This window comes from Tamandua tetradactyla, chromosome 3 (genome assembly GCF_023851605.1).
Source record: "Tamandua tetradactyla isolate mTamTet1 chromosome 3, mTamTet1.pri, whole genome shotgun sequence".
Taxonomy (NCBI): domain Eukaryota; kingdom Metazoa; phylum Chordata; class Mammalia; order Pilosa; family Myrmecophagidae; genus Tamandua; species Tamandua tetradactyla.
In genome coordinates this window covers 196646911-196659806 of record NC_135329.1, presented here as the reverse complement: position 1 = coordinate 196659806, position 12896 = coordinate 196646911, and the positions used below count along the sequence as shown (strand labels likewise).

The 12896-nt window shown below is 43.1% G+C and overlaps 1 long non-coding RNA gene across 2 annotated transcripts; it reads left to right on the top strand.

The window, feature by feature from the left end:
• Positions 1-10719, top strand: LOC143676570 (uncharacterized). 2 transcript variants are annotated; one of them, XR_013172182.1, is made up of 4 exons: positions 7866-8030; positions 8717-8808; positions 10138-10395; positions 10505-10719. It is a non-coding gene; the product is annotated as an uncharacterized LOC143676570 (long non-coding RNA). The 2 variants fall into 2 exon arrangements; XR_013172183.1 differs by lacking the exons at positions 7866-8030; positions 8717-8808 and adding an exon at positions 1-160.
• Positions 10720-12896: the final 2177 nt, after the last annotated feature.

Sequence of the window (12896 nt, the reverse complement as noted above, 5' to 3'; positions counted from 1 at the left end):
TGTATGCTGGGCATGTGGGTAGTGATAACCTGTCTTTTTAGTCCTCAAGTCTTCTCATTAAGAGGAATCACACCCAAGGAGCTGCTCCCAAGGAGGTTCATTTGCATCCAGACTTGATTCAATCAGCAAAATTGTGGCTGTCAGATCTGATGCCATCATGGTATGAGATTTTGGGGTGTCTTTGGAAGGGATTGAATAGATTTTGCACATGGAAGAAATGTGAAATGTGATTAAAGAGAAGACTGCAGATGATAATTTAATAGTCAGAAATTCTGTACATCCCAGTATGCATTCCCCTTTGCAGTAGGAGGTGGAAACTATTTCTTCACTCCTTGATGAGCTGGCCTGTGACTTGCTTTTAACAACAGAATACTGCCACAAGGATACTGTTGAAGTCTCAAGGCTAGCCCTCAAGAAGCTCTGCAGTTTCCACTCTCTCTCGGAATGCAGCCCTGAGACTGCCATCTGAAGAAGCCCAGTCTAGTTCTCCAGTGGATGAAAAGCCATGAGGAAGAAGGATCAGTTGTTGCAGATAATGCTACTTAGATCAACTAGTTGGCAACCAATCCCAATCTCCAAGCATGATTGAGGCTACCTTACAGCATTGAGCCCCCTGGTAAGCTTTCACTTACTATTTCTAGATGCATGATCCTAAGAAAGGCCCACAGAAGAATTGAGCCTAACCTAATATGCTAAATCAGGAATCATGAATAAATGAATTGGATATTATTTAAAGTAACTACATACTGGGGGTATAGGTAATTGAATTGTGTTCCCAGAAAGATGTGTTGAAATCCTAACCTCCAGGACTTATGAACATAAGCATATTTGGAAATAGGGTCTTTGCAGATGTAATCAAGTTAAGACGAGTTCATGCTGTAATTAAACAGGACCCTAAATCCAATGACTGGTGTCCTTATGAGGAAAGAGAGATTTGGATATACAGACACAGAGACATACAGGGAAGAAGACCATGCCAAGATGAAGATAGTGATTGGAGTGATGCAGCTACAGGCCAGGAATATCAAGGATTGCTGGGAGTCCTTACAGGATAGGAAAAACTAAGGAAAATTCTTCCCTAGAGCTTTCAATGGGAGCATGGCCCTGTTGACACTTTGATTTAGGACTTCTAGCCTCCAGATCTGTTAGAGAATAAATTTTTGTTAAGTCTTTCAATTTGTGGTGCTTTGTTGCAGCAGCCACAGGAAACTGATGTGGAGTAACTTGTTAAGCACCAATACATAATTGCTTCATCTCCATATATCCATTCTCTCCGTCTGTTTAGTAACAGAGCTCTTATATCTCTTCTGACATATCTCCAGAATTTAATTACAAAAATGAAACAAACACCAAGATTTCTCACTTTCCCTTGCAGCCAAGATTAACTTATGACTTCATTCTGGCTATTGAAATTGAAGTGAACTGGTTGAAAGAGATTTGTGAGAATTCCCCTAAAATGTCCCTCGAGGCATAACCTTCTTTACTCCTTCCAACTGTACACCTAGAATTCATGCACAATGGCTGGATCTACTGCTCCTATCTTGGATCTAATGAATATAGACTATACCACAGGAACGGTAGAGTAGGGGGTTGAAAGTTTCTTGAGGCCTTGATGATTGGGTGGAGTAGTTACACTGGACAAATGTTTATTACAGTGACCATAAAAATGTACCACTCAGATCCCTGACATTGGGGAGAAGAGTTGGCTGACAGCTCCAATTACAGCCTTTCTTGATCCACCACTGCATTTGCACCCAGGCCACATTTCCTCCTGGCATCTCCCAGATAATGACTGAGCACAGCAGGGGTACTAGAATGCTTGCTTGTTCCTATGGAGGTAGGACTCTTTCCACAGATGGTTCTCGCTAGAGAAATGACCAAAACTTTCTTAAAATTGTACTACAATTGTACTTTTCCTACTCAACCTTCCTTCTTTCCTTCTCTCCTAACCAGGTATTAGGCCTGCATCATTGTCTGGAGGCTCTACCTGCCTGCACCTGCCTCCTTTCCTTTTTATCCTTCATTGATATTTTTCCCAATAAATCTCTGTTACTTCTCATCCTGTCTTGATGTCTCCTTCCCAAAGGATCTGGTCTGACACATCTACCTTTCTCTAGACTTTTTTTTACAGAAAAAATAAAACACTGTATTTTTAAGTTACTTATGTTTTGGATTTTCATAACATTAGACCAAGGTTATCATAAGTGATATACAAGCTTGAAAATTATAGCCATGAATCTAACTAAAGTCAACTCTCTAGTTACCCATAATAATGAAGGAGAATAAAAGGATAGGTCAGAGATAGTTTTATGATATATATTTGTATATACATATAATATAATGATATATATTATATTATATTATATTATATTATATTATATTATATTATAATATAATTATATAAACATATATAAGTATAGGAGTTCTGGGAAGATGGCCAAACAGGGTAGATAGAGTTCAGCCCTACTTCAAAGAAAAATTAGAGAAAGGATGGGAGGGCCTCAGACAGTGACTCAAGAGTACAGCTGACCTGGAAGAGCCTTCTGCGCCACATAGGGCAGCCCTGGTTGCAAAAGCTGAGGAACTGAGTAGCAGAAAGCTGGAGCCTGGAGTGGAGGCGCGGGGTCCTCAGGAGTGCAAGGATAAGGAGATGGGGACTAGGAAGTAAGCCAAGTGATGTTCCTTGAACACACTACCCTCATCAGTGCAGCCCTTTGACCCATGTACCTGAACCCTGCCACCCGCCACCACTCCCCGCACTCCAAGTGCCCCAGCCCCACAAACCCCAGCACACGTACCTGCCCCACACCCCCATCCCAAGAGTATCTCAACCCACATTTACTGCACCCCTTCCAAGCACTACGTCCCTCTCCCTGCTCCCTGCAGGCTATTGCCAGCACATAAAAGTTCGGGCACTAACCTCCATACCCAGGCTACCCACTGCACCCATAGCACCGCACAGCCTCACCACGCCCCCTCCCCCTCCCCCCAAGCTCTCCCCATCAGTTTACGGTACTCCAAGGCTTGCACATGTGCACGACCTCCAATCACGTCCTTCAGCTCTGGGAACATCAGTTTACAGCCCTCAGTCATGCTTCCCAGCTCTGAGAAAGTGCTGACCTGAGTAGCCGGGTCACATCTACCCTTAGCCCATGAAGACATAACTCTGACCTGCTGCCATAGCTCTACACATGTGCACAAAGGGCCCCATACCCTAGATCAGGGTACACCAGGGTTACGAACTCCCAACCTGTGCACCCACACAGCTATATCGTCCCTGCCTTCACAAGCACCCATGTTCACAAGCAGTAGTGTCACATCCCGAACCTGTGCCTATACTTGTGCTGCAACGCATCACTGCACTGTGGTGCCCTTCCCTGTACTCTGCATCCTGCTACACATCCACCTCGCAAACACAAGGCTTTAGACAACTGAAGGAAACCAACTCCCAAAGTAAATCAATCAAGATATTTACATGCAACGAAAACAACAGATCACTAAGCATATCACAAAGCAGACAGATATAGCCCAGCCTAACAACCAAATTAAAACACCATAGAAAACACAGACTTTGGAATAACTAATCAAAGATGTTCATAAAACTCTACTTAATAAAATAAGTGGGGTGGCTAATGACATAAAAGAGATCCAGAAGATAGTAGAAGAGCATAAGAAGAATTCAAAAGAATAAAGAGAAAAATAGCAGATATCACAGAGATTAAAGACTCTGTTGACCAAATAAAAAACATACTAGAGGCACACAACAGAAGATTTGAAGAGACAGAAGGAAAAAATAAGCAAACTAGAGGACAGGCTAACTGATTTTGAAACACTCAAAACAGCAAATGGCAAAAAAGATGGAAAAATTTGAATTGGATCTCAGGGAAATAATAGACAAAACAAAGAGCACAAATATAAGAATCATTGGTGTCCCAGAAGGAGAAGAGAGGAGTAAAGGGCTGGGAAGAGTAGTTGAGAATATAATAGGGGAAAACTTCCCAACCCTTATAAAGGACATAAATAGACAAGTCAAAGAAGTCCAACAAACTCCAAAGAGACTAAATCCAAATAGATCTTCCACAAGACACATAATCAGTCTGTCAAATGTTGAGGAGAAGCAGAAAATTCTGAAAGTGACAAGAGGAAAACAGTCTACTACATACAAGGGAAACCACATAAAACTGAGCTCAGACTACTCAATGGGCACTATGGAGGCAAGAAGCCAATGATATATTTAAGATCCTGAAAGAGAAAGACTTCCAGCCAAGAATTCTGTTCCCAGCCAAACTGTCCTTCAAAACTGATGGACAGTTAAAATTTTCACAGACAAATCCTGAAAGAATTTGTCAACAAGAGACTGGTCCTATAAGAAATACTAAAGAGAGTTCTGCCAGTTGGAAAAAAAAGTCAAGAGAGAGAGGTTTGGAGGAGGGCACAGAATTGAAGAGTACCAGTAAGGGTAACTTAAAGGATAAAAACAGAAAGAGGGAAAAGAATATACATTTCTGACAAATAATGTTTTAAAATCTGATGTTTAGAGATAAGAATGAAACCCGTCAGTTTGGGGTTAAGAACACCGGGGTAAGGAAGACAGTGTCTATATTTTAGATCCACACGTATTCTTTGAGACCAAAGGAAGAAAGGTTTATTTGGTCTGGAATTGAAGTTTTCTGCAGCACATAATCTAATTCAACCTATCTGTATAGCTCATTTGAACAACTGAAATACAGGGAACCCAGAATAAGAAAGAGGTCCTTTAATCCAGTATAGCCTAATGTGATGCCTGGATACATCCTAGAGTATATTAGTAGACAATCAAAAAGTATTGGCAAAGTCCCTTGAGGGATGGGAGAAAAAATATGGAACTTTTAAACTTTAAACTGTGTCAAACTTTAGGGACACCCAAATCAATAGGCCACACCCTTGATCTTGAGGCTTACTCTTATGAAACTTATCTAGGGAGCAGAGAAGCTTAACCTAAGAGTTACTTATGGAAGACCTCTATTGTTGCACAGATGTGCTCTCACTCTCTCTAAGCCCAACTTTGCAAGAGAAATCATTGCCATCCCCCTTACACAGGACAGGATATCCAGGGATGAAAGTCTCCCTGGTGTCATGGGAGATGACTCCCAGGGATGAATCTGGCCCTGGTACCATAGGATAACAGTTCCATCCTGACCAAAAGGGGGGAAAAAGTGTAATTAGTAAAGTATCTGTCAGAGAGAATTCAAATAGAGCCGAGAGGCTACTCTGGAGGTTGCTCTTACACAAGCTTCAGTTAGACATTTCTACCTATCATAACCTGCCAGACCCCAACCAGGATGATTCCAGCCAATCCTAAAGAATGCCTAGGGCAATATATCCGATTCCACAAGGGTTCCAGGCACTAGAGTAACTTTCCAGAAACCTACAACCTCCAGATGGATCCCTGGACCAGATAAGTCCTGAAACCTACAGGGCCCAGCCTCTCCAGAACATAGATAGTTCAATCTCTCTACCTCATATTTTTGACAGACCTTTGCAACATGAAAAAGTTAGAATGGCCACAGCCCAAACATCGCTAGAGGGGATAGACAGAACAAAGGTGATGGTGGAGTTATACAGAGAAAATAGGATTTAACAAATGAATATTATTGCTGAATCATTACATTGATATCTCTTCTACGTCCAGCATCTTGAAGTAGTTAGAAGTGAAAACTTAAAATTGTGGAACTGTAACCCATATCAAACTCTGAAATATGTTCTACAACTAATTGTGGTTCTGTTCTTTGAAATTTACTACTTTTTTTGTATGTATGTATTTTTTCACAAAAAAAGAAAGAAAACAAGTCGATTGTGGTGATAAAAAATATTTAAACCTTCTAGCTTTCCTATATTATGGAGCAGTTAGAAGGAAAAATCTGGAATGATGGTATGGTAGCCCATGACAAACTCTGGGATATGTCCTGTAACTACTTGTTGAGTGCTTTGAAAACTATTGCTTTTTTTATTTCTTTGCTTTGTATATATGCTATAGCATATGATAAAAAGTTAAAAAGAACACATATGAGTACATGGAGCTTAGGTCTTATTTCTATTTTGTATAGAATAAAATCTTTATCAGCTTGACTTTCCTGAGCATAGTGTGATCATTCTTTGAGTTAACTTTATTGGAAAGGGCCTAAAATATAATGAATGTTTCCCAAGAGAATGCTCTAGAAATGAATATTTGAACTGCATATAAATCTAACGTTTAATTAAAGCTAACTGGAAAGTTAAGAACGACAGAACAACGCTTTGTCTCCTATACCTGTAGGCAGCCTCTAAGTTGACCTCCAATCATGCTTTGCGTAACTCCATCCACTTAGGAACGGACTGAAATTACTGGCTCCTTCTAAGAAAGGGAAGCTGGCATAGGTGGTAGGATTTCACTTCTGAGATTAGGTTATAAAGAGATTGTGGTCCTTGGGTCCGCCCAGCGGAAGATGCGGCCCACAGGCGGCGGTGGGAGGTGTGCAGGCCCCTGCCCTGAACGCTGCCTGCCCGTGGGGTGAGGCCCGGCACTCCTGCTGGGAGCACGTGGCTTGTCCGGGTTTGAAGCTCCAGGTCTCACCCAGCGCAGGAGCACCTGAACTGCCAGCCCGACGGCATTCACTCTTAGACCTTATATTGGGACGTTTTTCCCACCCCGGGTTTAGTCATTGATTGAACAATAGTCATTCCACCGGCAGTCACTGAGCACTGACTGCATCCTGAGAACTCTCTTAGTGCTGGGAATACCGCTGCCTTCTGGGACCATACAGAACAGAGGAGAGACAGGCAATTAACAAGTCGACTCTGCCACAGATCTGATCACTCATTTCGCAAACCACTGAGCACACGGGCAGCCCCGAGGATGCAGCCATGGATCCCTGGAATGGCCCCGGAGTGCCGGAAGCCCAGGCCCCGGGAGAATGTGGCCACGCACTTCACAAGGATAGACCAGCGGGCACCCTATGAACGTCATGCTGGAGACTACAGGAACGTGGCCTCACTGGCTTTCTCATCCCCAAACCAACAAGGGGAGAAGCCAGGGGCCTTGAATCTGCAGGGGGCTGAAGAGAGAGGGACCAAGGCAGCCCCGGCCCAGATATCGGGTGGAGACTGGCTCGAAGTCCTCTAAGCCAGAGAGGTCATCCGGCACGGTTGCAGCGCCTTCCCTGGGATAATCCCGCCTTACCTGTTAATGGCAGGCCCGGGTCCAGGCCAAGGCCCAGGGGCAGAAGCAACCGGCAGCCTCTTTGGTGCAAGGTGGGCTGGACAAGCTGCCGGTCTGAGCACGGACTGTGGCACGGCTGCTCTGGACACAGCGGCAGAGAGATTCTATAAGTGTATATGCAGCAAGGTCTTCAAGTATAGTTCACTCGTCAGGCACCAGATTATTCACACGGGGCGTCCAAACCTGCCAGGGCACTGAGTGTGGGAAAACCTTCAAGCAGAGCTCGGTCCTGCCGAGGCACCAACTGACCCACACGGAGGAGAACCCCTTCCATTGCAGCAAGTGCGGGAAAGCCTTCCCGCGGCGCACGCAGCCCATCGCACACCGAAGGCTCCACATCCGGGAGAGGCCCTTCGAGTGCGGCGCCTGCTGCAAGGCCTTCAGCTGCAGCTCCTGACTCTGCCGCATGGCCAGAAATTCCACATGGGCAAGAAGGCCTAAGAGTGCAGTGAGTGAGGGAAGGTCTTTGGTCGCAGGTTCACCCTCAAGGAGCATTGCCGCCTCCACGGCGTCGAGAAGCCTGCAGTGCTGACAGCGCTACTTCCGCATCCTCGCTGGTGGAGAACCGGAAGCTGCACACCTAGGAGCTTCCCCGAGGACTTCCGCATCCTAGCTGGTAGAGAACCGGAAGCTGCACGCCTAGGATCCCCTCCGAGGAAACAGAGAGTGTCAGTTCTCCCTGCTCGGGCCAGTGCAGAAGACTGCCACAGGGACAAGTCCTACGAGTGCACCATGTGTCAGAAACCTTTCAAACATGACTCACTGCTCCTCCTACACTAGAGGCAGCACAAGGGTGAGAAACCAACCCTCTGCCTGTCGGGAATGCGGCAGAGCCTTCAGTGGCAAGTCCACCCTCACTCTGCACCAGAAAATCCACACCAAGGAGAAACCACTCGAATGCAAGGCTTTTTGTCGGAGTTACACCCTCAGTGAGCATTACCGACTCCATAGTGGAGAGAAGCCATATGGATGCAGAGCCTGCAGCAAAGCTTGCAGCCAGCATCTGCCCTGATCCAGCACCAGAAAGTGCACAGCCCAGAGTCTAGGAGGGCTCCCTGCTGGGCTCCTGTTGACATGACAACCAGGCAGAAAAGCCACCAGGACACCCCACCCCACCCAGGAGGCCCAGGGTGCAGAGTGGGGAGTCACCCTGCACAGAAGTTCTGGAGCAGTGGTCCAAAGGGTCTTTGGTGGATGGCAGTGGTCCCATGGCCTGAGGGAAGGACGGTGTGACAGCCTGAGCCCAGGGCCGGCCACCATCCCAAGCCTGAGCAGGAGAAGGAGTGAAGCTAAGCGGGGACACTCACAGGGGTCCATATTTCTAACTCAATGAAGCCACTCCAGAGACTCCAAATATACCAGTGGGGATGGCCTGGGCATGGGTTTTGTTGGCTTCTTTGCCCTCATCTGTTTTTCCTAATATTCACTTCTGGTTTTTGCTGTGGTTGTTGTTATTCTTTCAATTTGACTGTTTTTAAGATTGGCCAAGAAGACCAGTCCCTGTCTGAAAGGGAAGAAGAACAGAAGTGACAAACCATTTTGAGTCCAGCTCCCCAGTGGGGGCACGAGAGGTATGGGGATTGAACCCCACAGTCCCTAGGGTGTGATGCACTGGGGAAGTAGGAAGTCCCTGTGGTATAGGGGGGCTGTACACCACCCGGGGCCAGGTGAGCTGGTGGTGGCTGACCCTGGCGCCAGGCCTGCCTAAGCTCCCTTTTTCCCTGGCTAAGCAGGGCAGCACTGCAAGAGCCAGTAGGCAGGGGCATGGTTGGCAGGGCCCAGCCTCACCTGGGATGATGTGGCTTTGGGCCTGTGAATAGTAGGTGCTTACTGGGACAAGCCTTTCCACACGGGAGCTTCTCCCGTTATGCCCCCCCCCCCCCCACCGTCTCCTTGCTCTGGACCAGGAAGGAGTCTGAGCATGCAGCCTTCCGTGAGCTCATCGAGCAAGTGTCAGACATCAAAAACTTTGGGGAAAAGCCCCTGAGAGCCCACTGGTGGGCTGGGGAGTCTTGGCAACCTCTCCTCACCATGAGGACACCCCCCTCTGGCAGCCCAGGAAAATTCTGCTGCAAATTTTCTGTGAAACTTGTACCAGAATGGGAGCTGCCCGGCCTGTAACCACGGGCCTGGCCTGCAGGTGTTTATTTTTAAATTAACATGTTCCCCCCCCCCAAGTAAAGAGTTATTGTATAATATTTATAAAATGAAGAAACTTGTAAAGAGGGAACATAAAAAAAATTCCCTTTTTCCCGTTCTCCAGGGATAGTTGCTGTTGGTGTCTGGGTGTATTTTCTTGGTCTCTTTCTAGCGTATGTATATAGATATTTATTTTGCAGAATCAGAGTTATAGTTTGCTTAGAAATTTGTCTGTTATGATTGGATACCAATTCCTTTTATGTCTACTGCTTTATTTGTGATTGACATACCTTGGAGACTGCAGGCTCCCCTTGGCATGTATCCATGGTGATTTCCTTGGGATTGGAAGCAGGTTTCCCAGGTCAAGGGCACTGGGGTAGTACTTTAAATCAATTCATTAATCATGAAAAAAGGTAGTTTGTTTTAATTTGAATTTCTTGACCTTTTGATGAGTGAATTCCCTGTAAATGTCCTGTGTCCGTTTTTATTGGGTTTTAAGAACTCTTTATATGTTGAGGATTCTAATCTCTTTTCCCTAATATCTGTTTCCTCAATTATGATAGAAATCATAGGTGATTTTTTTTCTTTGGGGGAGGGGATAAAAAGGAAACTGCGTCTTGGAATTGAGACAATTACATTTTACAAATATCTCTCCCACCCCACCCCCCACTGCCTCCCCCAAAACAACAGACTTCAGCTTCCGTCTTGGGTTATCTCTTTCTCTCTGCTTCTCTCTCCCTACCTCGACAACCCTCTCTCAGAGTGCTAAAAAGAAGCAATCTGCCATGTTGTGAGTAGCCCTATGGAGAAGCCCAGGAGGTTTGTTGGGGAACTGAGACTCTCAGTCCAACTGAAGCCTGCCAGTAACCACACTAGTGAGACTGGAAGCAAATCCTTCCTTCTCACCTGAGTCTTGATATGACCCATCCCCAGCTGCCAGCTGATCTGCACTACCATGAGGGACCCTGAGCCAGAGACACCTAATGAAGCTGCTCCCAGATTTCTGACCCACAGAAACTGTAAGTTAATATTTGCTGTTTAAAGGGGCTAAGTTTTGGGTAGATATTTTGGCAGCAAAAAATAATTAATGCATACATATGATAATTTTTGTATTCATTCACTCAACAGATACTAAGCTGAGTGTCTTTATGATTACTGTAAAGGGATATATGGATCCTGCCTGTTCTTCATAACCTGTATTCAGGTCCAAAAATGGACACTTCTAGAATGCAGAACATTCCAGTGAAATTGTGTTGGAAGACAGAAAAATGGATTTCCTCCTGAGTAAATGATGGAAGGGGCTGAGCAACGCTCACTAATTCTGTGTTTTCCAACTCTATAATAACACCTGTTCAATAAAGGATTGCCAGTGGTAATATCTTCAACTTACAATGCACTGATTTGAACAAAACTTTCAGAGCTATGCAGGAATGGGTTGTAACAGAAGGTCAGACTAAGTGGATTGGGGAAGCGCAGTCTTCCATACCTGCTTCCATAATCAGGGTCTTTTAGAATAAATAAGACGGATACACACATATCCATAAAATAAAATATCCTAGAGGAGATAGTAAGAGAGAAGGATATCCCTGCCAAAGTTATAATGGCCTTGAAACATTTGTAGAATTCTGGAAAAGAAATACGGGGGGTTAAGGAAATTTCAGAAGGCAGAAATAGAGTGACTTGAGTTGGAGATATTTTCTTTTTTTGAATTTTATAGTTATTGGTATTCGATTGTATTTCTCTATTGATGCCAGGCAGGGAATAATTGTGAGGTAGTGATCTTTGACTGCACAGATGTGAGATCAGCTGTGTGTAGAGGTGACTTTCCTTCTCTTATCACCTTAATTAGATTATTGGCAATGGTGGTGCCACATGCAGTTGAATTTTCACTAAAGATTAGAATTCAATTTCCGAAATAAAGTCTCTTATTAAAAACATGATATGAAGTGGAATCCAAATGAGAATGCATTGGGTATACAAAAGATTGCCTGCAATTAAAGACAATAGAAATGCCCAAATTCCTGGAGAAAATCATAGAAATTTTAAAGCTTGAAGAAATTAATATGATTTATTCTTGAATTTTGAAAGCTGAAAGGAGCTGAACATCTGTCAGTATCTTCTGCTTGACTTCTAAGGGACTTCTGAAAATAGGAAATTCAGTTGAGAACATGCAATCTAAAATGATAATATAGTTAACTGAACAGAAATGCAGACTATACATCTTCGTATTGTTAGCTCATCTTGATATTAAACTGTTAGTCTTAAAAGTGGTGATGATATGAAGATGATGACATGGGTTTTGGAAAGAAAGTGTTATTTTGAAGCTATGCATAATAACAAAGGCTAAAATGATTAACAAATAGAATGCTTTGAATTGGAAATATGATTAGTCTCAAATTCTAATACAGAACTAAACAGGTGATTTGATTATAGGGATTTACTTCTATGGTTAGTAAACCGAAAAGTGGATTTTTAATGTAATATTTCTTGTTTTTTCCCCTCACTTTGTTCTTGATTATTCAAAAAATAAATGATTATTCATTTTGCAATCGGAGATAAATCACCTTAGTTGGAGCCTATATTCTAGCATAAGTGAAGAAATGTTGAAAGGAAAAGCAAAGAAAACTTCCTGACCAAAATATAGGGGGCAAGAAGCATTCCAAAGATATTGCTTTTTTGTCATATTATCTGCCTTGATATTCCAGAATTATTTCAAATTGTGTGTTGATTTTTTTTAAAGAAAATTAGCTTTTAGTATATGCATTGTATTAGGTAGAGATGCCTATTAGTAATCAAATCTAACTACTTTTTATTTCTTTTATGGAAAGCCATTATAAGGCCAAATTATTAAAATGAATGTAATTGTCTATGCTTGATTTAACTTATGTTGGGCAGAGTTTTATTAATCTTTATTTTCTAACGGTATTAGGCAAATCCTTAAAACTCAAATAGAAAATATTCCAGCTTCCAAGGAATCAGAGAAAACCCGTTGTAACAGTAGAGAGCATTTATTATAAATAATAGTCAGCTAATGACCAAGAACTTAAGATTGAGTTCACCATCACTGAATTGAATGCCATTTCAGTTACTTCTCCATTACCCACACAAATGAAGGAGATCTAAAATATGGATAACCCAAAAACTTTAGTATAGAATAGTTACAGCCATTTTTTTTCTCCTTATTTCTGAGTTTCATCCTATATTATAGTTGGTGAAGAATAGTATTTATATTAGTGTGTATCCACAAAGTACCACATTTGATGGTAAGGAGAATTTTTTTCCCTTACTGGCAGTGAATATTTCTAGCATGTGTGCAATGAAATAAAAACAAAACAAGATGAAAGAAAATAAAATTTGACTTATGAAGTAACACTTGAAATCCACTTAACACAGTAAGATATTTTCCTGACAAAGGATGTTGAAAATTGTATTTATAAGAATAAAGTGATTTTAGGTGTATTTAGGCCTCATATAAGTAAATTGTTCTATAAAATAATACTTTACTTGGGCTCTATTACCC